This window comes from Aedes albopictus, chromosome 3, assembly GCF_035046485.1.
Source record: "Aedes albopictus strain Foshan chromosome 3, AalbF5, whole genome shotgun sequence".
NCBI classification, from domain to species: domain Eukaryota; kingdom Metazoa; phylum Arthropoda; class Insecta; order Diptera; family Culicidae; genus Aedes; species Aedes albopictus.
Window position 1 is genome coordinate 157,311,728 of NC_085138.1, and position 22,215 is coordinate 157,333,942.

The following is a 22,215-nucleotide window of genomic DNA, read 5'->3' on the forward strand; positions in this document are numbered from 1 at the left end:
AACAAGCTTGGTTGAATGGCTAAATTTGGTGATGTTTATTCATGGAATACAAACAGCATGCCAAATTTTCCAGATATGCCGGATCCGGTAGGGAAAAGGAAGGACTTTGTTGAACCATATGCTGCTATAGAGTGCAGTTATGTGATACTGCAACTCGAAATTTCACTAATATTTAATTCAAGAAAACGTCATGCTAAGAGCAAAACACCTGGGATTTCTTTACGAATACTTTTAAGGACACCTTCAAAAATTCCTTTAACCATTTATTCAGAAACTTCATCAGGGATTCTTTCAGAAATTGCAGAGACTTCTCTAGGAGTTTTTCCTTCGTGAATTCTTCCATGGGCATCTTGCATGGTTCCGATAGTAATTGTTTCAAGTTTTGTTCCAAGAAATGCATCAGGAATTCTTCCCACGATTCCTACAGATTTTTTTATAGATACTTCTGCAAGGATGCATCGAGGAATTCCTCCAGGATTTTTTCCAGTCAGTGATTCCATCATAGATTGCCCCAGAGAATTTTTCAAGAGTTCCTCTATGGGTTATACCAGACATTCCTCCGGGAATTTATCCTGGGATATCTATAGAGATTCCCCCAATGATTGTTCCAGTGTTTTTTCGAGGTTTCCTCCAGGAATTTCTTCAGTGTTTCTTAAAGGAATGTCAACAGAAATTCTTTTAGGTATTTCTGCAAGTGTTCCTTCAGAGATTTCTTCAAGAATTTCTTCATATATTCCTTCAAGAACTCCACTAGAGATATAATTCAATCTGGAATAATTCAAAGTATTTCAGCAGGAATATCTTCCAGAAGCCCTTACAGGAAATTTTATCAGAGATTTGCTAAAAAAAAAATCCAGCAGTGCCTTGAAACATTGTACAAAACATTTTTTTTTTTTTTGATTCCATCAAAAAAGTCCAACAATAATTCGGCCAAAAATTATTGTAGACATGCATTCTTCCATATTTTTTTCCAGTAATTTGTTAAGAAAGTTTTCCTGGGATTTCCTAAGGAATTCCTCATGGGATTGCTTCCTGGATTCCTCATGGTTTATTTCAGAAATTTCTCCATGTTTCGCTTCAAGAATTCCTCCAGGGAATTTCTTCTGTGTTTCTTTCAGGAACAACTCAAGGGATTATTTAAAAAAATCCTTGAACGATTCCTCTAGGAACACTTTTTAAGGAGTTCCTCTTGAAATTATTTCAGGAAATTATCCAGTATTTCCTCCATGGACTGCTTAGAGATTACCTTAGGAATGCCTCTAGGAATTGCTTCTGGGGTTCCTCCTTGGATTTCTTCAGGAGCTTCTGCAGGGATTCCTTCACGAACTGCTAACGGGATTCCTGAAGGAGTTCCTCCAATAACGCTTCTTAGAATTCCTTCAGGATTTCTTCAAGGATTCCATCTGCAATTTCTTCAGGAGTTCTTCCTGGGATTCCTCCACGAATTTCTTCAGAGATTCCTCCAGGAATTATTCCAGGGATTCCTCTGGGAATTTCTGCAGGGATTCCTCTAAACAATCATCCAGGGATTCCTTCCGAAATGCCTCTAGAGATTCCTCCAGAAACTCCTCCAGGAATTCTTCTAGAGATTCCTCCAGGAGTATTTCCAGAGATTTCTCCGTTAATCCTACAGGCGTTTCTTTAGAATATCCTCCAGGAATTCCTCCATGGATTCCTCCATGGATTCCTTTAAGATTTTCTGCAGGGCTTAACACGGGAATACCTTCTGTGATTCTTTCTGGGACAACCTATTTTAAAAATTTCTACAAAGATTCTCCCAGGAACTCTTCTTAAGATTCCTTCACAAATTCATCCTTGTATTCTTTAAGGAACTCCTCCAGGAAATAATTCAGTACTTCCTCCAGTAACTGTTTAGGAATTTCCTTAGGAATTGCTCTTGAAATTGCTTCCGGGATTCTTTCTGGAGTTTCATCAGGTACTCTTCTGAGAATTCCTCCAGAATTTTTCCAAGAATTCCATCTGCGATTTCTTCAAGAATATTTCCTGGTATTCCTCTACGAAGTTCTTAAGAGATCCATCCACGAATTTTCTCAGGAATTTCTCTAGGAATTTCATTTCGTCTTGAGATTCCTCCAAAAACTCCGCCAGAAATTCCTCTAGAGATTTCTTCAGAAGTTCTTCTGAAGATTTCTCCAGAAATTTCTACAGGCATGCCTCTAGGATATCCTCCATGGATCCCTCCAAGAATTCATGCAAGATTTTTTTTTCAGAGATTCCTCCCAGAAATCCTCCAGGTTTTCCTCAATACATTCCTTCAGGACTTCCTCCAAGCATTCCTCCAGAGATTCCTCTAATAATTGCTTCCGGGATTCTTCCAAGAACTCCACCAAAAATTCCTACAGAAAATTATCCAGGGAATCTTCAAGGGATTCTTCTAAGGATTTTTTTCCAGAGGGTCCTACAGGAATTCATCCAAAGATTTCTGAAGGAATTACTTCAGGGAATCCTCCAAGAATTCCACTAGGAATTCTCCTAGGCATTCTTCCAGAGATTCATCCTTGGATTCTTGCAGAGATTTCTCCAGGAATTTTTATCAGCGATTCCTCCAGCAATTCAACCAGATATTCCTCCAGGAGTTGCTTCAGGGATTCATCCAGAAACTCCTCCAGGAATTCCCCTGGAGTTGTTCCAGGAGTTTCTCCTGGGATTGTTTCAAGATTTCTTCCTGGGATTCCTTCAGAAATCCACGCAGGCATTCTTCCAGAATTTCTTCCATGAATTGCTCCCGGATCTCCTCTTCAAAATTTCTTCAGGGATTCCTCCAGGAATTTCACCAGGGAATAATCAAGGAATTCCATCATAAGTTATAAGTTCTCTAGGAAATCCTTCAGGGATTCCTTCAATAATTCAACCAGGATTTTCTCTAGATATACCTTCTAAAAATTTTTCAGAAATTCCTTCAAGAATTCTTGTAGATTTACCTCCAGGCATGGATTCCTTTAGGAATTTCGCTAAAAATTCTTTTAGGAACATCTTCAGGGATTTTTCCAGGGATTTCTCCACGAATTTCCCCAAGAATTCTGCCAGGGATTCCTTCAGAAATTCCTTCGAGGAATTGTCCAGAAATTTCTCCAGAAATTTCCCTAGAAATTCCTCCCGGAATTTCTCATGGGATTTTTTCAGAAATTTCTCCCAGAGTTGCTCTAGAGATTCCCCAAAAAATTCATCCAGTAATTATTGCAAAAATTTCTCCAGAAATTCCTTCAGGAATTTATTCAAGGATTCCTGCAGCAATTTTCAAAGAAAACCTCCAAAAGTTCCTCCAGACATTCGTCCATCCTCCAGGTTTTAATCCAGGACTATCTCCAGGAACTCCTCCAGGAAATTACCCCAAGAATTTCTTCATGAATTAATCATTACTCAAGGAATTGATCCAGGAATTGACCCTGCACATCCTTCAGAAATTATGTCAGCAATTTTTCCAGGAATTTTTCCAGAAAATCTTCTGAGATTTTTTTCAGAAGTTCTTCCAGGAAAATCTCCAGGGATTTTTCAGGGATTCCTTCAGGTACTTTTCCAGGAAATTCTCCTGATATTCCTTCACGAGTTGCTTCAGGAATTCAGGGATTTCTCCTCGAATTTCTCCAGGAATTTTCCCAAGGATTCCTCCAGGAAATCCTTCGAAGATTTCTCCGGGAAACCTCCAGAAGTTCCTCTAAGGATTCTTCCAGCAAATCATCTTGGGGTTTCTTCAGAAATTCTTGCAGGAAATTCTCCAGAAATACCATTAGTAATTTTTCAGGAATTCCTCCAGGTATTCCTCCAGGAATTTCTCTACAGATCCCTCCAGGGATTTCTTCACAAAGTTATTCAAGGATTCCCCCAGAGATTCTTCAGGAATTTCTTGGGGGATCTCCAGGAATTCCTCCAGAAATTCCGCCAGAAATTCTCATGGGATTTTTTTCAGAAATAGAAAAATAATATAAATCTGCCAGAATTGCTCTGAATATTCCTCTAGAAACTTATACAGTAATTCTTTCAAGAATCCCTCTAGAGATTCTCCCAGGAATTTCATCATGGAATCTTCCAGCAGTTCCCACAGAAATACATCTAGGAATTCCTCCAGAATTTTACACTGGACTTTCTCCAGGAACTCCTCCTGGAATCCCTCCAGAAATTACCCCAGGACATCCTTCATAAATTTTGTTAGCAATTCCATTGGCATTTCTTCAGGAATTTCTCCTGAGATTCCATCAGAATTTGCTTCAGGAATTCCTCCGAGATTTCTGCACGAATTTCTCCAGGGATTTTCCCATGGATTCCTCCAGGAAATCCTTCGAAGATTCCTCCAAGAAATCCTCCAGAAGTTCCTCCAAAGATTCTACGGATTTCTTCAGAAATTCTTCCAGGAGGAGAACTTCTTGGAAATCCTTCAGGAATTTTTTAGGGATTTCCCCAGGTATTTCTTCAGGGATTTCTCCACAAATTTCTTCAAGGATCCCCCAGGAATTCCTTCAGAGATTGCTCCAAGAACTCCCCCAAGGATTTTTTAAATTTCTCTAAGATTTCCTCTAGGAATGCCTCAAGAAATTTATTCTGATTTTTTTCTAGGGATTCCTCCCAGAATTACTCCAGGAATTTCTCCAGAACTTCCTCCAAGGAACTCTCCAGAAATTTATCTAGAATTTCATCTAGGATTTCCTTATGAGATCTCTCGCCGTAATAAATACTAAAAGTAGTTTTGGCTCCGTTTTTATATTTTTCCTGTAAAGTATGAAAACTTATCATTCATTTGACTTATTGTTTACATTCGTCGGTCTTCTTCTTATTTTTGTAGAAATAGTTTTTCTTAGGTGGTGCGATAACTGGTACAGGCACCCTAATGTTATTATATTTTCATATTTCATCGTATTGCGTAAAGATATAGAAGCAAGTAGGCATAAATTTGGTAAGGGTGCTTGCCCCCCCCCCCCCCCTGACCGAAAAGCTGGCTACGCCCTTGCATGAAATGGATTCAACCAGTTTCTTTTTCTTCTGGGCGTAACGTCCCCACTGGGGCAAAGCCTGCTTCACAGCTTAGTGCTCTATGACCACTTCCACAGCAGTGGCATCACAATCCAGCTCCATCTGGCCGGAAGGGTCGAAAGGTCATGACCAAAAGAGTTCTGAGGAAGTTTTAGACATTCTAACTACCAATATGATCATCATGAACATTTCCTTCTATTTAACATTATTTAATCTTTCTAGTTTTTACATCCAGGAATTGGTTGGCGTTGAAATTTCCAATATTTTATCAAACACGCTAAAACCTCTCATCACTAAAATGTGTGAGACCTACTCATATACGTAGAAAAAACAGTGTAGTTTGAAACAACAATCACGTTTGTTGATTTACAATTCTATAAATTAGTAGTTCCAAATCAAGCATTTGTTGTTCTTACTACCAAAAGCAAGTGCATAATTTCCAGACCACAGCATATGCTATAGCAATGTGTATCCAGGACGTCATTCCTCTTTCCGCTTCTTCGGCAATACATGTGAAAAGGGCGGAACAACCATTACACGCCTCAGCTTCTTCCGTCCCTCCAAGACGTATTTCAACTTATTTATGAAAACTTTTCCCCTTATCAGATAGAGGAAAGTCTGCTCTACCTGTTACTGATCAGAGATAGCATTTATAATTGAAAATGAGCTCAGGAGGAACGGGAGGAGCAAAAAATAGTTGTTACGCCCTTTTCATATTATTCTTTATTTTGTCGATCATTGCAAGCGCTTTGTGCTTCCACTGTGGTCCGGGTGCTTTCACAATCATTTGCATTTTGACTCACCCTAAAATGTGGTTATTACAGGTCTTTGAGGCACAAATCACTTATTTATGATCTCCCTAATTCTCTTTGAAAATGCAACTCGTAACCACAACCTAATTGATTCTAGCTTTACTCTAATATTTTCCCACCTTATTTTGAGTGATGCAAAACTTTTGGGTACTGCAATTCTGAATATTACAACGATCCCATATTAGTTCATCCAATAGGCAAAAAAAAAATGCAGACCAGTCGCGGCAAATCCTGGAATCGGAAGCATGGAATAAGGAACTTCAGCTAGGGAACCCACGGCAATCCAGTTATTGCCAGCTTCAACGGAATTTTGAGGGATAAAACCGTGATGGTCAGCGACAGTACGACGTTGGAGCTTCCATTTAGTCTGACAAGGGAACGTTACGATGGTGTCCCCCGGGGATTTCATCCGGTCCGGACTTTTTTTGTTGCATTCTACATGTGGAAATATGAATAAATCCAAAGGCTTTCGGGTGATGGGCCAGTGGTGTAGTTAGGCAAAATATAACATTATTGTTGGGGCGTGTGGTACGTTCGGAGCTAAGATACCATATTGAGAGCAGCTTATATTTCAAGCAGCTTCAATAACTGCAAATTTATTAAAGAATAATTAATTTCTATATAATTCAAATATAAACACTAATACATTGTAGTATCAGCTCACGGACAAGTCACCCAACAACAGCGCACAAGTCGTACTTCTTCCACCTATCGCGAACTAAAATGCACTGCTCTTCGTTCTCAAATCCTATAGGCAGCTACGGCGGCGCACGACGTTCTTGCTTCAGGGTTGCCAGTTCCACAAAGAGCCTAACGTATAGGAACTATTCGCAACAATTATTGAAAATGCTCAAACGTCATCAAAACTCAAATTTCAAAATGTATTGTAGTAGAAACAGGCAGAACAGGCATGAATACATGATTTCGTAAAAAAAAATAATTTACCATAGGCGTTGTCAGGGTGAGATGGGTGATGAACAAGGTGATACATTTTTATCAAAATATCTTCAACTGGTTCTTACCCTGCCAGCGGTCCTATTTTGGGCACTTTTCTGCTATAGCTCAGCCAATTTTGAACCAATTGGCATAATTTTTGGAACGCGATGAGATACGTATAGTATCTAGCCGTGTACAAAAATTTCAAGTCAATTGGTTTGGAAGACTGAGTTATAGCGAAGAGTGCCCAAAATACCGGCCGCTGCCCAAGTGGTTCGTTACCCTATACTTTTTTATCTGCTTGAAACACGTCCCTAATTTAGCAGAAAAAAAAACTATTTTATAATGCATATATAACTCAATCCAGCCCTTCGCTATAATTTAGCGATATCAACAAAAAAGATAATTCCATCAAAACAAATAAAACAATTACGAGTTCATACTAATTGATGCCTTATCACCGACCACTTGGGAACACATCACAGTTTGTGTTTGTAATTTGCACTTTAAAGAAACAGATACTAATATACAGTGCGCAAGCCACTATATAGACCAAAACAAGTTCTGGTCAGCGTCATCCATTAATGACGTAGCACAAGAAGACGCAATATTGAAGAATATTTTGTAACGTTGGACAGTTAATATCAATCATAACACCTGGTTCACACAACAACGTCACATTATTTACAAAAAGAGACCAAGGCTTTGTCCACTGTAGAATACCTACTTACTTCTAATCTCATCCTTATCAGCATCCCTTATATGGAGCGTACGTTGAACTGTTCATATACTGATAACAATTCACCTCCTTTTTTGGAGAGCACTGATACCTTAGAAGATAAACTTTTAACAAGTCATCGATTTCATAAATACGGTTTCCATAGCGTTTTGGAGCAAAATTGTTTATGCATTTCATCATCATAATTCTTTTTCCATACACTTCATTTGAATATTATTATATTCAACTTTGCCACACTGTTATTTTCCAAAGAGGCTGGCCCTTTCCAACGGGGTTTTCCAATACCTAAGACATTTTGCTCGTCACACTATCGAGACACCGTCGTGCTTTATGGATCACCCTTAGGAAACGTAAGCCGGGGCGTTTACGTCTCATATGATGATATTTTCTAGATTTCGCGGCTTGGGCAGCAGTTGCACTCGCCTTCAAGTTGCGCGGCAAATGCGTCCTTGTCATTATCTGTGCTTATGGAGTGAGGGCTATGCACGTGTGATTATGCAGAAGTTAAACTTACCTGGAAGAATTCTCAAAGGAGTTTCGGGAGGTAATCCATAAAATCGCTGTAAAAATTCCGCAAAGAATCTATAAAGAAATTTCGATTAAATACCTGGAAAGATTCTGCCGCTGGATGAGTTTTTAAAGAAATGTGTCGAACATTCGTAAAGAAATTCCACAAAGAATCGCTGAAGAATTTTATTCTCAAAGAAATAAAATGGTGCGTGACGCAGACGCATGAATCACGATCTACAGTTAGAGGATACATGGAATCGAACACTGTGAAGCGCGTAAAATACGGCAGACTTTAGTGTCCAAATGTCGAAAAAAAGAATAGCGAAAACAATATTCAGGATGAATTCCGGTAGCGATCGGTGACGTCGTGGGTGGCCGCGAACGCGCTGGTTGCACGTGGTTGAAGAAGTCTTGGAAACCCTAAACGTGCAGGGAAACTGGAGGAACATTGCCCAAGATCAACGAAGATGGTGCTTAGGCTGTCCCTAAGTTGGGAAATGTTAAAAGTTCAATATATGAGTTTGGTCTACATTTACAATTGACCACTTCCGGCAGGATACCTTAAACCGGTTCCGCGACACTGTCTGTAGTCTGAGATGTGGTATGAGACTACTTCTTGCTGACCTTCCTTCAGGTTATCGAAAAAACCGCTATTTTATGTGCCACATGCATGGATTCGGTTCTCTTCTACATTTGACCACTCAGGCGGGACACCCGGAACCGGTTCCATTACACTATTTGTTTTCTCAAATATGATCTTAGATTTTTTTTCTTGTTAACCGTTCTTCAAGTTACCTAAAAACCCATTTCATTTTTTCTTTCTTACTAATCATTTATCAGGTTACCTAAAAAATCGCGATTTGGTGTGTCGCATGGATGGCTTTGGTTCATTCCAGCGGGACACCTAAAACCGTTTGCGGAACAATACCGGTTCGAATATGGTCAAAGATCACTTTCCTGCTTACCGTTCATCAGGTTATCGAAAATGTCACAGCTCGATGTGTCGCATGCATTGGTTTGTAGCATTTGCATATTTGACCCCTTTATGGGGTACCGGTCTGGAACACCTACATAAATGGCAATAAATCCGGAACGGCTGGCCAGGCCACTCAATGCAACTAACAAAAAATGCATTCTTCTAGTGAACTACCGCTAGATTTATTTAAATTTCACGGGGGGTTTGTAGGAAAACCCCCGATAAATTTAAATAAATCTTGCGGTAAGAAAATAACAACCAATCAAGGGAACAAAGTTATTCAATTTCAGTGCTCCATTACGTCACCACCTATAGTTTGCGCGTTGACCCTGCTCATCATCACACGACTCCGTCCACACCAGGGGACCCGCATGCGGCAAGGTAGGCCTACACGGAACCGCCAAACTACCCAAAATTGAGTTCTTTTGACGCAATCCCATAGTTCGGCCCAATAAGCCAAATTTGAGTAAATCGATTAAACTCACACTAGGTAAATTGCCTTCACCTCCAGCAAAAACATTTACTTAAGAGTAGGTAAATTCAACCCAAGACCCCCCCCTCATTCAACCCAAATTTGAGTAAACCTGCATTTACCCAAAATTGGCTTATTGGGCTCAAGGACCCCCGTTGGGTAGATGCATCTCTGTTTGTTTTTGAAAACATCGGTGAGGGAAAGAGGGAAAACAACCTAATTTTGGGTAACTAGTATATTCGATATACTCAGCTTTGAGTAAAATCGACCCAAAAATTAGGTAGTTTGATTTCTCCGTGTACTGTTCATCTTTTGCGAGTGTGTTAGTGTGACTGGCAATGCGACCAGAAGTCTGGTCGAATCCTGCTTGGAAATCGGTTTGTTTTGTCGATGGGGATGGCCCGCGAAATCGCATTGTGTTGTTTGGGAAGGCCCGCTCGATGCTTGTTAGGTAGGCGTAGTTTGTTCGAGTTTGACGTGCCTGCACCCTCCCTGGTCCACACATCATCCCATTATTACTGCTGAAACTCGCCACAATCAATCTATTTGCAAACCTCCGCTTCTGTGGGCCAGCCTCTAGACAGTAACCGTCGTCATGAATGGGACGTTAGATAAAACTTTGAATGAGGTTTTATACAAAACAAATATCGCCGAACTGCCCGGCACGTTGCGCAGTTGATCTTTCGCAGTGAACGCGGCCGGGTGTTTGCGCGGTTCGACGATTGTCTCTACTAGTGCGTACTCTACTAGAACTCAGCATCCTCCCGAGCAAAAAATGGCTCCAAACGACAACGGTACAGCTGATGATCAGCAGACGAAACAGCCAGCAGAAGTGAAGCTACCGGACTGGTTGAATGAGGCGTTTTTTTGAGGAGATCTTTGTCAGTCAGCATAGTCTCGCTCCGGGCAAGTTCAAGGTTAAAATTAACCGTATCATTCCGACGGGCGGCGCTGGAGAGAATTACACGTCGTCGCTGTATCGCGCCAATGTGGACGCCGTTTGCGATGGTAAGTGTTATCTATTAACTTAAGTTGGTCGAGCTACAGTGTATCAAACAATTGTCCGTACAGCGATTTTTTGGTCAAAATAGTTTTTCGTTTAAATGATTATAACTTTTTTATACGTCAATCAAAAACGCTGAAATTTTGACCAATTATAACCCATATATTAAAGCTCCATTGGTAAAATTTTGAGCGAGATCGAATAAGTTTTCTGAAAGTTATACTGCCGTGAATCGCAAGTCAGTCCCATATGTAAAAAGTAGGCATTGAGAAAATGGCCTCTGAAGTTTTCAAATTCGATTTCTATACGAAACTCTAAAAAATCGCTATGAATTGAAAACTTTTGCGATCATCATGAAACTTTCACATATTGTTTCAAACGTTAAAACATAACAGTGAAAAATGTAAAACTAGCTAAAATAGTGTTAAATCTTGTACTGTAGGGCACACAAGTTCGTAATGGGACTGACTTGCGATTACATTTCATTATGGGACAATCTGACTTGGTGTTGTTTTTCAATTTTACTGAACAAACTATATATTTTTATGCACGCAGCTGAAAGATCATCCGAAGAAAGCTCGAAAACGGTCATTAACTCATTTTTGCCCAAAATGCAGATGGGACTGACTTGCGATTCACGGCAGTATAGAACTTTTAGTAAAACTTATAGAATTTTTGAATACATTTTTAAAACATTATATCTCAATATTTACTTGATGAAACTTTTTCACTTTTTTTCGTGTTACAGCTTATACCTAAGGCTTTCATATGCATCTTCGTTTAAGGTTTTATATTCACTACAAAAAATATGAAAAATCTGTATATGTTCAGAGTGTCATTTGGAAATTTATCATATTTTGATCAATAGAAGTGCCAAGTGTTTTCAACTTTTTTAAACTCTCTTAATGTTGTATTTTTATACAGGACCTACTGAACAACATATGAAGAGTAGGTCCTATGGATTTTTCGTTCAGTCAATGCACTTTTATTGGTGGAAAACGTTTGTCAGATTATATGTGCAAAATATGGTAAATTTTAAAATATCGCCAACTACATACGCACATTTTTCATATTTTTTGTAGTGAATATAAAACCCCAAACATGGCTGCATATGAAAGCCTTAGGTATAAGATGTGACGCAAAAAAAAAATGGAAAAAATTCATCGAGTACATATTGAGATATAATGTTTTAAAAATGTGCTCAAAAACCTTGTAAGTTTTACTAAAAGTTCTATAACTTTCAGAAAACTTTATCGATCTCGCTCAAAATTTTACCAATGGAGCTTAAATATATGATTCATGATTGGTCAAAATTTCAGCGTTTCTGATTGACGCATTAAAAAAATATTAACATTTGAATGAAAAATTATTTTGACAAAAAAATTGCTGTACGGACAATTGTTTGATACACCGTAGCTAAGGGCAACTATTTGATTAATTTGAAGCTGCTGGATGTGAGACAATATCAGTTAGAGTAGTAATTGGTCTTCTACACGTGTGTTTCATTTATTTGCTCTCGAGTTTGTTCTTTTTCATTATATATGGTGTGAATCGCAACTAGGACATAGTTTGCTTTTTTTTTAAACAAGATTTTTGTTAGATCTTGTGTAATCGAAATGCTACCTGGCATATTCAAAGTGAAAAGTTTCGGTTCCAATCCGTGTTGTCAATTCTTCTTCTTATTCTTTTTTCTTGGCGTGTATCAACTGGGAAAAAGCCTGCTTCTCAGCAGTCTTCTATAAGCACTTCTACAGTTATTAACCCGCAAACACCCGGGACGATCTACTTTTGGCAGAAATGCAATATCTTCTTTGTTTCAAAAGATTTTACCCCGGATTTTTTTTATAGTCAAGGGGAATAGTTGTGCTAAGAAATGCATGGTACCTCCCCCCTTTGCACCCTCCCCCCTTTTGCGGGGAGGCGAAAAAACGTGGCTTTTTTGTATTTTTTATAAATTCTACATGTTTTTGCTGAAATTTCATCGTTTTGCTAATCATCAATAGTTTTCACTGATCCTAGACATGCAATGTATTACTACCCATCGTAGTCTGATGAAGTTTTATCCCAGAGCTATTCTAAGGCCTCCAAAGTACTCCGAAGTTTGTGACACAAATCTAAGATTCTCAACCAAATTTTATACACGATGAATGATTACAGAACATTGTCTACGGTACTCAAAAAGCCCCAAAGAACCCCTAGAAAATTCATGGTACATGAATTGGGTGATCTAGGTCATCCAAACTACTCTGGAATTCATTTTCTTAAGATCTAAAACATCTACCATCGTTTGTGTTTACTCTGTCCAAGAAATTTAGTCACGTTAATGTCCATTACACCTCACAATGCTATGAGCAACTTGATATTGTGGTAGTTGGACATTCCGTGAAATACAAATGGCCTCCAAAGCACTTTGAAGTTTGGGTTACGATATCTACATACTGTCTCATGCTTTAGTTGTAAAAATTTTTCGTGGAATGTAGTCTATAGTGCTGATGGAACCTCAGTGCACATCTATAATGCTTTTGGTACATTCATGGGATATTCCAGGCTTTCCAAACTATTCTGGAATTAGGAACTTCAAGGTCTACAGGCTCTACTCTTGTTTTTATTCACTCTATTGGCATAATTCTTTCACGATTGTGTCTGTTGCACCTCATTATATTACAAGTATCTGTATTTGTTGCTATTTGGGTGTCCACTGGCATACAAATGGACCCAATGTATTTTGAAGTATGGGTCGCAATACAAATAATCTTTGGATATTTTTATTGTAGCGAATGCTCGCGGAATATAATCTACGCTACTATTAGAACCTCAGATTGCAATTCTGATAACTTAGCAATATTTACTTGGTGATCTAGGTCATCCAAACTATTCTGGAATTAAGACCTTCAAGCTCTACAAGCTCTACTCTTGTATATCTTTATTTTATCGATGTACTTCTTCCACGGTTACCTCTGTTGTACCTCATAATTTGTTGAGTATTTGTGTTACTTTGTGCATCCTCTAACATACAAATGTTCTTTATGGTATTTGAAAGTGTCGAAAATTACCCTAGAATTCCTCTGGGTGTTCCTCGGAAATTCCTCCAGGAGTCCCTCAGAACTTCATCGTGATATTCTCCGAGAATATATCTACGAGTTCCTAGAGAATGTCTCAAGACTTCCCGTTAAATTCTTCAGGAGTTTCCCAGCAGTTTCTCGAAAATTTATTCAGGAGCATTTCAGGAACTCTTTTAGGAATTCCTCAGGAATTACTTCAAAAACTTTTCGAAAAATCCTGCCGGAGTTCCTCGTGGATTCCTTCAGAAATTCCCCGAGGATTCCACGGGAGTCCCACAAGGATTTCTTCATCCATTCCCTAAAACTCGTCAAGGAAGTTTTCCCAAGAGTTCCTCCAGAAATTTCTCCTGGAATTCCTTCAGGAAATTTCCCAGGGATTCCTCCAAGAATTTTCCTAAGAATTTCTCCAGGGATTCCTCCAGCGGTTTCTCTAGAAGTTCTTCCAGGGATTCCTTCAGGAATACCCCCAGGGATTCCTGCATGGATTCCTCCATGGATTCCTCCAGGAATTCCTACAGAGCTCCCTCAGAAGTTCTTCCAAGATTTCCTCCAGCAACTAACCCAGGGATTTCTTCAGGATTCAAGAGATTCTTCCAGAAACTTCTCCAGCAGTTCCTCCAGAGTTTCCTCCAGCAATTCCTCCAGAAACCATTCCGGAAATTCCTTCAGGATTCATCCAGAAATTCCTCCAAGACATCTGTCCAGATTTCTTCCAAGAATCCCTCCAGGAATTCCAAAAATTCCTACTGTACCTTCCCAAGAATTTTACCAGAGAACCCTTTAAGATATCTGCCAATAATCCCTTCAGGAATTTCGCTAGAAATTCCTTCAGGGATTTTTCAAGAAATTTCCTTGAAAATTCATTTAAAAAATCCTCCAGAAATTCCTTTATGAATACCTCCTAGAATCTTCAGGAAACCTCCAGAAATTCCTCAAGCAGATACTCCCGGGATAACTTCAGGGATTCAACCGAGAATTCCTTCAAGGATTTTTTTTAGAAATTCTTTCAAGAAGTCCAACATGAACTCTAATAAGAATCTCTCCAAGACCTGCTCCAATATTTATGTCAAAATTCCTCCAAGAATCCGTCCTGGAATTTGGCCAGGAGTTCCTTTATAAATTTCTCTAGGAAAACCTCCAGGGTTTTTCAATAAATACCTTCAGAATTTCCTTCAGAAATGCCTACTGGAACATCCCCGGGAATTCCTCCAAGAATTCCTTCAGGTAATCCTCCAAAAATCTCTAGGAATTTCTCCAGGAATTCCTCCAAGAATTCCTACAAGAATACTTCCGAGAATTCCTTCAAGAATTTCTTGAAGAATTTCTGGAGAATACCCTGGAGGAATTCCTGGAGTACTTTCTGCAAGAATTCGTGTAGTAATTTGTGAAGGAATTTTTAAAGAATTTCCCAGGGAAATTCTTAGAGGAATTTCTTAAGGATTTCCTTGAACTGCGAGAAAATTTAGAATTTTTTTCAATTTTTCAATTTTTTTCTGAAGGAATTTTTGGAGGATTTCATGAATTATTTCCTATAAGAATTCATGGAGTAATTCATGCGAGTAATTCCGAATTCACGTGAGGTATTTCCCGCAAGAACTGGAATTGAAGGAATTTCTGGAGAAATTCATGTAGTAATTCCTACAGCAATTCCTGTTGAAATTCCTGCAGTTCGTGGGCATCGTGGTCATGCGGCTAAGGTCACCAAGCCTTTAGTCGCATCGTGCTAAGGAGCGCGGGTTCGATTCCCGCCGCAGCTGTCAGGAAAAGTTTTCGGCTGTGCCACTGGGCGTTGCATGCTAGTCCGTTGTCTAGTGTCGTGCTTCTTTCAAAGAGCAAACAGCTCACTGGAAGCATTAAACGTGTCTGTGTCTATTCTTGGAGGAATTGAATTCCTAAGAAAATTCCTGGAGAAATCCCTGGAAAACTTCTTGGAGGAATCCCAGGAGAAATTTCTGGATGAACTCTTGAAAAAATTTCCTTGAAGAGTTTTAAGGGGATGACTGGAGATCTTCGAAATCTTTGGAGGACTCTTGTGGAATCCTCGGGGAATTTCTGGAGGAGTTCTCCGGAAAACTCCTGTAGGATTTTTGGAAAAGTTCTTGAAGTAATTCCTGAGGAACTCCTGAAGTAATTCCAGAATAGCTCCTGAATAAACTTTCGAGAAACTGCTAGGAAACTCCTGAAGAATTTAACGGGAAGTCCTGAGGCATTCCCTAGGAACTCGTAGATGCTCTCGGAGAACATCACGATGAATTTCTGAGGGACTCCTGGAGGAATTTCCGAGGAACACCTAGAGGAATGCTTGGGTAATTTCCAACACTTTCAAATACCATAAAGATCATTTGTATGTCAGTGGATGCACAAGCAGCACAAAGAAATTCTCAAAACATTACGAGATTCAACAGAGGTAATCGTGGAAGAATAAAGTAAAGAGATATAAGAGTGTAAAGCTTGAAGGTCTTATTTCCAGAATAGTTTGGATGACCTAGATCAGCAAGTGAATGTCGCTAATTAAGTTATCAGAATTGCAATCTGAGGTTCTAACAGTAGCGTAGATTATATTCCGCGAGCATTCGCTGCAATAAAAATATCCTAAGATTATCTGTATTGTGACCCATACTTCAAAATACATTGGGTCCATTTGTATGCCAGTGGACACCCAAATAGCAACAAATACAGATACTCGTAATATAATGAGGTGCAACAGACACAATCGTGAAAGAATTATGCCAATAGAGTGAATAAAAACAAGAGTAGAGCCTGTAGACCTTGAAGTTCCTAATTCCGGAATAGTTTGGAAAGCCTGGAATATCCCATGAATGTACCAAAAGCATTATAGATGTGCACTGAGGTTCCATCAGCACTATAGACTACATTCCACGAAAAATTTTCACAACTAAAGCATGTGACAGTATGTAGATATCGTAAGCCAAACTTCAAAGTGTTTTGGAGGCCATTTGTATTTCACGGAATGTCCAACTACCACAATATCAAGTTGCTCATAGCATTGTGAGGTGTAATGGACATTAACGTGATTAAATTTCTTGGACAGAGTGAACACAAACGATGGTAGATGTTTTAGATCTTAAGAAAATGAATTCCAGAGTAGTTTGGATGACCTAGATCACCCAATTCATGTACCATGAATTTTCTAGGGGTTCTTTGGGGCTTTTTGAGTACCGTAGACAATGTTCTGTAATCATTCATCGTGTATAAAATTTGGTTGAGAATCTTAGATTTGTGTCACAAACTTCGGAGTACTTTGGAGGCCTTAGAATAGCTCTGGGATAAAACTTCATCAGACTACGATGGGTAGTAATACATTGCATGTCTAGGATCAGTGAAAACTATTGATGATTAGCAAAACGATGAAATTTCAGCAAAAACAGAATTTATAAAAAATACAAAAAAGCCACGTTTTTTCGCCTCTCCGCAAAAGGGGGGAGGGTGCAAAGGGGGGAGGTACCATGCATTTCTTAGCACAACTATTCCCCTTGACTATAAAAAAATCTACTTTCTGCCAAAAGTAGATCGTCCCGGGTGTTTGCGGGTTAACTGTGAGCTTCGTCTGCCATTGATCATTCTGCATGTGTATATCGTGTGGCAGGCACGAAGATACTCTACGTCCAAGCAGGTCAAGAAAATCATCATTACGAAAAGTTCTTGGACCGACCGGAAATTGAAATCGTCTCCCTAGGAAAGGTTGTGCTGAATACCCACGCTGCACTGTAGCTGATTTCGTCGTTTTAGCGCGCTTAACTTTTCAACTAAGGCGTTTAGCGTCATGGTGTCTTCGAGATAGTTTTTCACTATCATAAGGAGCTTCTTTTGAACTATTATGGAAATTGATCAATCCCCCATGACATGAACTGTCAAATAAATATGTTGAAGATATAAATAAATCCCATATACTTAGTAGAACATGAGGAAAATGTAGAATCAGTTATTAGAAAGTTTTTGCGAACCCTTTTCAAGGAGCTGATGATAGAAAACGTAACGTATCTTGAAAAGTAACGGAGTTACAAACTTGGCGTATTCAACAAAGTTGCCACTCCTTGACTCCTTCAATTTTCTGCAATACTGTGCGACCAAATCTGTATCCATTTTTGTCACTTCACGAGGTAGGATAATGTGCACCTGCCCCAAAAACGTGTCACTTTTTTCTTTTTCCTTCGAACAATGCAACGCGACCGCAATTTCCATCGCAACTGCCCCAAACACGCGTCATTTTTCACTTTTTCCTCCGAACGCAACGCGATCGAGATCCCAATCGCAACCGCCCCAAACCTACTATGGAAATTCCAAAAATAATCTTTAAGAACAAAAACAAAACAAAAAAAATTAAGAAAATCTGAAAAAAAAAACATTTTGTATACAGGGTTTTCAAAAAAATAAAGTGGTACAGGGAGATTTTAGGATGAAATATCATTAAAATAATTTTTAGGTAAATTGTTCAAGAATCGAAGTTTTTTTTATTTTCAAACTCCTAAATAACATTAGTAGGAATTCCTTATGCGTTTCCTGGAAAATCACAAAGAGGGTCTAGGTATGATTTACTTGATAATCAGCTATAATTAATCTAAAAATTCCTCCCTAGATGGCAGCACAAACACCCTATCGGTCATCATCAAAGCCATCATCACCATGCCGGAGATGAAGAGTTTCAGCGTGTTCGCCCGGGAGAAGCACGTCTACGAGCAAACGCTACCGGCCATGGAGCAGCTGTGGGCAGAGGCCGGTGAATCGGTCCGGTTTGGCCCCCGTTGCTGGAAAACTGTGGAAGGTGACACGGATATCATCGTGCTGGATGATCTGAGCGATGAAGGATACAGTGTGGCCAACCGGCAGGAAGGTGTCGGAATGGAGCACGTTCACGTACTGTTGGAGAAGTTGGCCAAGTTTCACGCTGCTGGTGCCGTGCTGTATCGGAAGGTTTGGTTTTTTTTTTGGGGGATGAAGGTGATTCAGGAAATGAAATCTTGTGTGTTTTTAGCATGGACGGACAACACCATTGTACGATTGTATGCTGATTGATCCAGCGGGAAAAGATTTCATGGACCAATATTACAAAGTAATTAAGCCGGAATTCTTTGGGATACTTAGCTCGACACCGGAAGATGAGCGATACAAAGCAAAATTGGTGAGTTTATGGAAAATCAATTACTTTAAGCAATAGTACATCTAAAGGACTTACTTACTTACTTACTTACTTACTTACTTACTTACTTACTTACTTACTTACTTACTTACTTACTTACTTACTTACTTACTTACTTACTTACTTACTTACTTACTTACTTACTTACTTACTTACTTACTTACTTACTTACTTACTTACTTACTTACTTACTTACTTACTTACTTACTTACTTACTTACTTACTTACTTACTTACTTACTTACTTACTTACTTACTTACTTACTTACTTACTTACTTACTTACTTACTTACTTACTTACTTACTTACTTACTTACTTACTTACTTACTTACTTACTTACTTACTTACTTACTTACTTACTTACTTACTTACTTACTTACTTACTTACTTACTTACTTACTTACTTACTTACTTACTTACTTACTTACTTACTTACTTACTTACTTACTTACTTACTTACTTACTTACTTACTTACTTACTTACTTACTTACTTACTTACTTACTTACTTACTTACTTACTTACTTACTTACTTACTTACTTACTTACTTACTTACTTACTTACTTACTTACTTACTTACTTACTTACTTACTTACTTACTTACTTACTTACTTACTTACTTACTTACTTACTTACTTACTTACTTACTTACTTACTTACTTACTTACTTACTTACTTACTTACTTACTTACTTACTTACTTACTTACTTACTTACTTACTTACTTACTTACTTACTTACTTACTTACTTACTTACTTACTTACTTACTTACTTACTTACTTACTTACTTTCTCCTAAGGGTTCCAAGGGGGTTCAGGGGCTTTCTTAGGGTCTGTTTCTGGGGTTTTGGGGAACTTTTAAGGGCGTTCTGTCAAGATTTGTTGGTGTTTTAATGGGATTATGGGGCATTGCAATAGGGGGTTAAGGGGGCTTCAGGTACGTTTCAAGGGGCTTTAAGGGCAATTCACGAGATCTCAAGAGCCTGTAAAGCCGCTCTTCCCAAACTCCGTTCTGGCAACGCACCAGCCTATTGCAGGCTCGCTTAAAGGTCTGGAAAAAAGCCTGTGACACGTTGGGGCGCCGTGAAATCCGAGTTTGGGAAGCGTTGTACATACTGTACAAACTGTACACTACGTCAGCGAGCTGTTCCCAACCTGATGCAAAAGGAAGGTTAAAGGGCGTTGGCGTTGCAACGGGCTTGAGGGGCGTTTCAAGATATTTCAGTCATTTAAGAGAGTTTCAAAGTGTTTCAGGAACATTTAAACGGCGTTTTTAGAAGTTTTAGGGGCGTTTGATAGCATTTCAGGGGTGTTTTAAGGGGTTTTCAGGTGAGTTTCAGGGGGCTTATGGACCCTATTAAAGGCTTCCAAAAGGGTTCCAGATGCATTTAAAATTAATTATGATGATTGCAAGGACGTTCAATGGGATTACGGAGGTTTCTGTGGCGTTTCGAGGCATTGCAGGTCAAGGTCGTATCAAGGGGTTTCAAGAGCATCTTTAAAACAAAGGGTATTTCAGGGGTGTTTCAAAAGATACTGTGGTGGGGTTTCTTAACACCCTCTGAGACTTCCTGAAATGCCTCAAAGATCCCCCTGAAACCCTTTCGGACCCCGTGTAGCGCACCTTAGACGGTCCGAAACCCTAAAAAATTCCTCCGTAACGCCTCTGAATCTCGCTGAAAATGCTCTGAAATGCCTCCAAAATCCCCTTTAAACCTCCTCGGACCCCGTGTAACGCACATGAAACCCCCAAAAATTCCTCCGAGACGCCTCTGAAATGCCACAAAACATCAGCTTATTGGATGCAGTATCTTAATTTCCCCAACAGGGGAGGAAAAAAACGCATCTGAATCTCGCTGAAAATGCTCAGTAACTTCTTGGAATGCTTCCAAAATCCCCCTCGGACGCCATGTAACGCACCTGAGACGGTCCGAAACCCCAAAAAAATCCTTTGTAACGCTTCCGTGACGCCTCTGAATCTCGCCAAAAATGCTCTGAAACTTCCTGAAACCGCTCCAAAATCCCCCTAAACCTCCTCGGACCCAATGTAACGCACCTGAGGCTGTCCGAAACCTCCGAAAACTGCTCCGTAACGCCTCTGACTCCCGCCGAATATGTTCTGAAACTTCTTGGAATGCCTCCAAAATCCCCTTTAAAACCCTCGGATCCCATGCAACGCACCTGAGACGGTCCGAAACCCCAGAAAACTCCTCCGCAACGTCTCTGAAGTTCGCCGAAAATGCTCTGAAACTTCCTGAAATGCCTCCGATATCCACAAAAACGTACCTGTAACGCCTACAGAACCTATCGAAAATCCTCTGAAACTCTCTACATTGCTTTCGAAAACCCCCTCAGACCCCCGAAATCCTAACTGAGATCTCTTGGTACCCCGCTGAAACCTCTTTTTGGGGGGAGGGAGTGTCTGGTCAAAATCCAAGCTCCAAGCTGTACGATGGGGTGGGTCTGAGATTTGGTCTACGTGGTTTGTCCACTCGTGGGTAACTGACACTGAGGAAGATTACAAGTGGTAATCGATATACTAGTATCTGTCAAAAAAAAACAAAAGTATTAAAGGGCCAAATTGAAAGGAACAGCAATGATTATACTTATTCAAGTAATGTTGAAGAACATAAAACGGGGGTTTTATAGTCCTTCTGATATACGTTTTATTGTGTATAATTTCCAGGAAAAAAGCATGGAAAATGATTTCGAGAAGACAACTGCGGCTCTCACTTTTGACGATTCGGATTTCGTTACGATTTGTCATGCAGACATGTGGACGAACAATCACATGTACAGCTATCACACATCCGGAACTCCCAAAGACGCTTTACTGGTAATGGCTTTCTGTTCTCTTCGAGAACTACAGATCAACTTGTCCTTACGTGCACATTTCTCATTCCAGATCGACTACCAAGGTCCCTTCTACGGGTCCCCCGTGTCGGATTTGTTCTACTATATTGTGAGCTCACCGTCGCTGGAGGTGAAAGCAACCCGCTTCGATGAAATGGTTCAGTATTATCACACCCAACTGGCCGAAGCGTTGAAGAAGCTAGCCTACCCGGGCACCATTCCCAACCTGCGAGACTTGCACATAGACATGTTGAAACGGGGCTTCTTCGGAATGCAGTGCCTGTATGGGATTCTCCCGGTGGTTTTGGCCGACAAGAGCGAGAACGCCAATATGGACGGATTTTTCGGCGAAAGCGAAGAGAATCAAAAGTTTCGACGAGACGTGTACGGGAACCCGCTGTATTACAAACATTTGAGTGCACTTTTGAAGCTTTTTGATTCGAGGGGGTTGTTGGACTTTGAGTAAATATATCTGTGACAAACATTGAAAAAAAGTGTTGTATTTAGTTTCGGAATGGAACGATATGCGGTTGTTTTATGAAATTGTCAATGGTGGGAAGTAGAAGACTGCGCCAGTGCTCGCTATGTGCACCATGTGCAATGAACAGGTAGGAAATTTGCTGGTCAACAAAACAATGGCAGCAATCAGCTGGATGGAGCACTTTGAAGATTTGTTGCATAGTAACAGTGAAGGTATATCCAAGAGCAG

At 39.7% G+C, this 22,215-nt stretch overlaps 1 pseudogene; it reads left to right on the plus strand.

Annotated features, from left to right (window-relative positions):
* The first annotated feature begins 10,099 nt into the window (after positions 1-10,099).
* Positions 10,100-21,988, plus strand: LOC109412330 (uncharacterized; annotated as a pseudogene).
* The last annotated feature ends 227 nt before the right edge of the window (positions 21,989-22,215 follow it).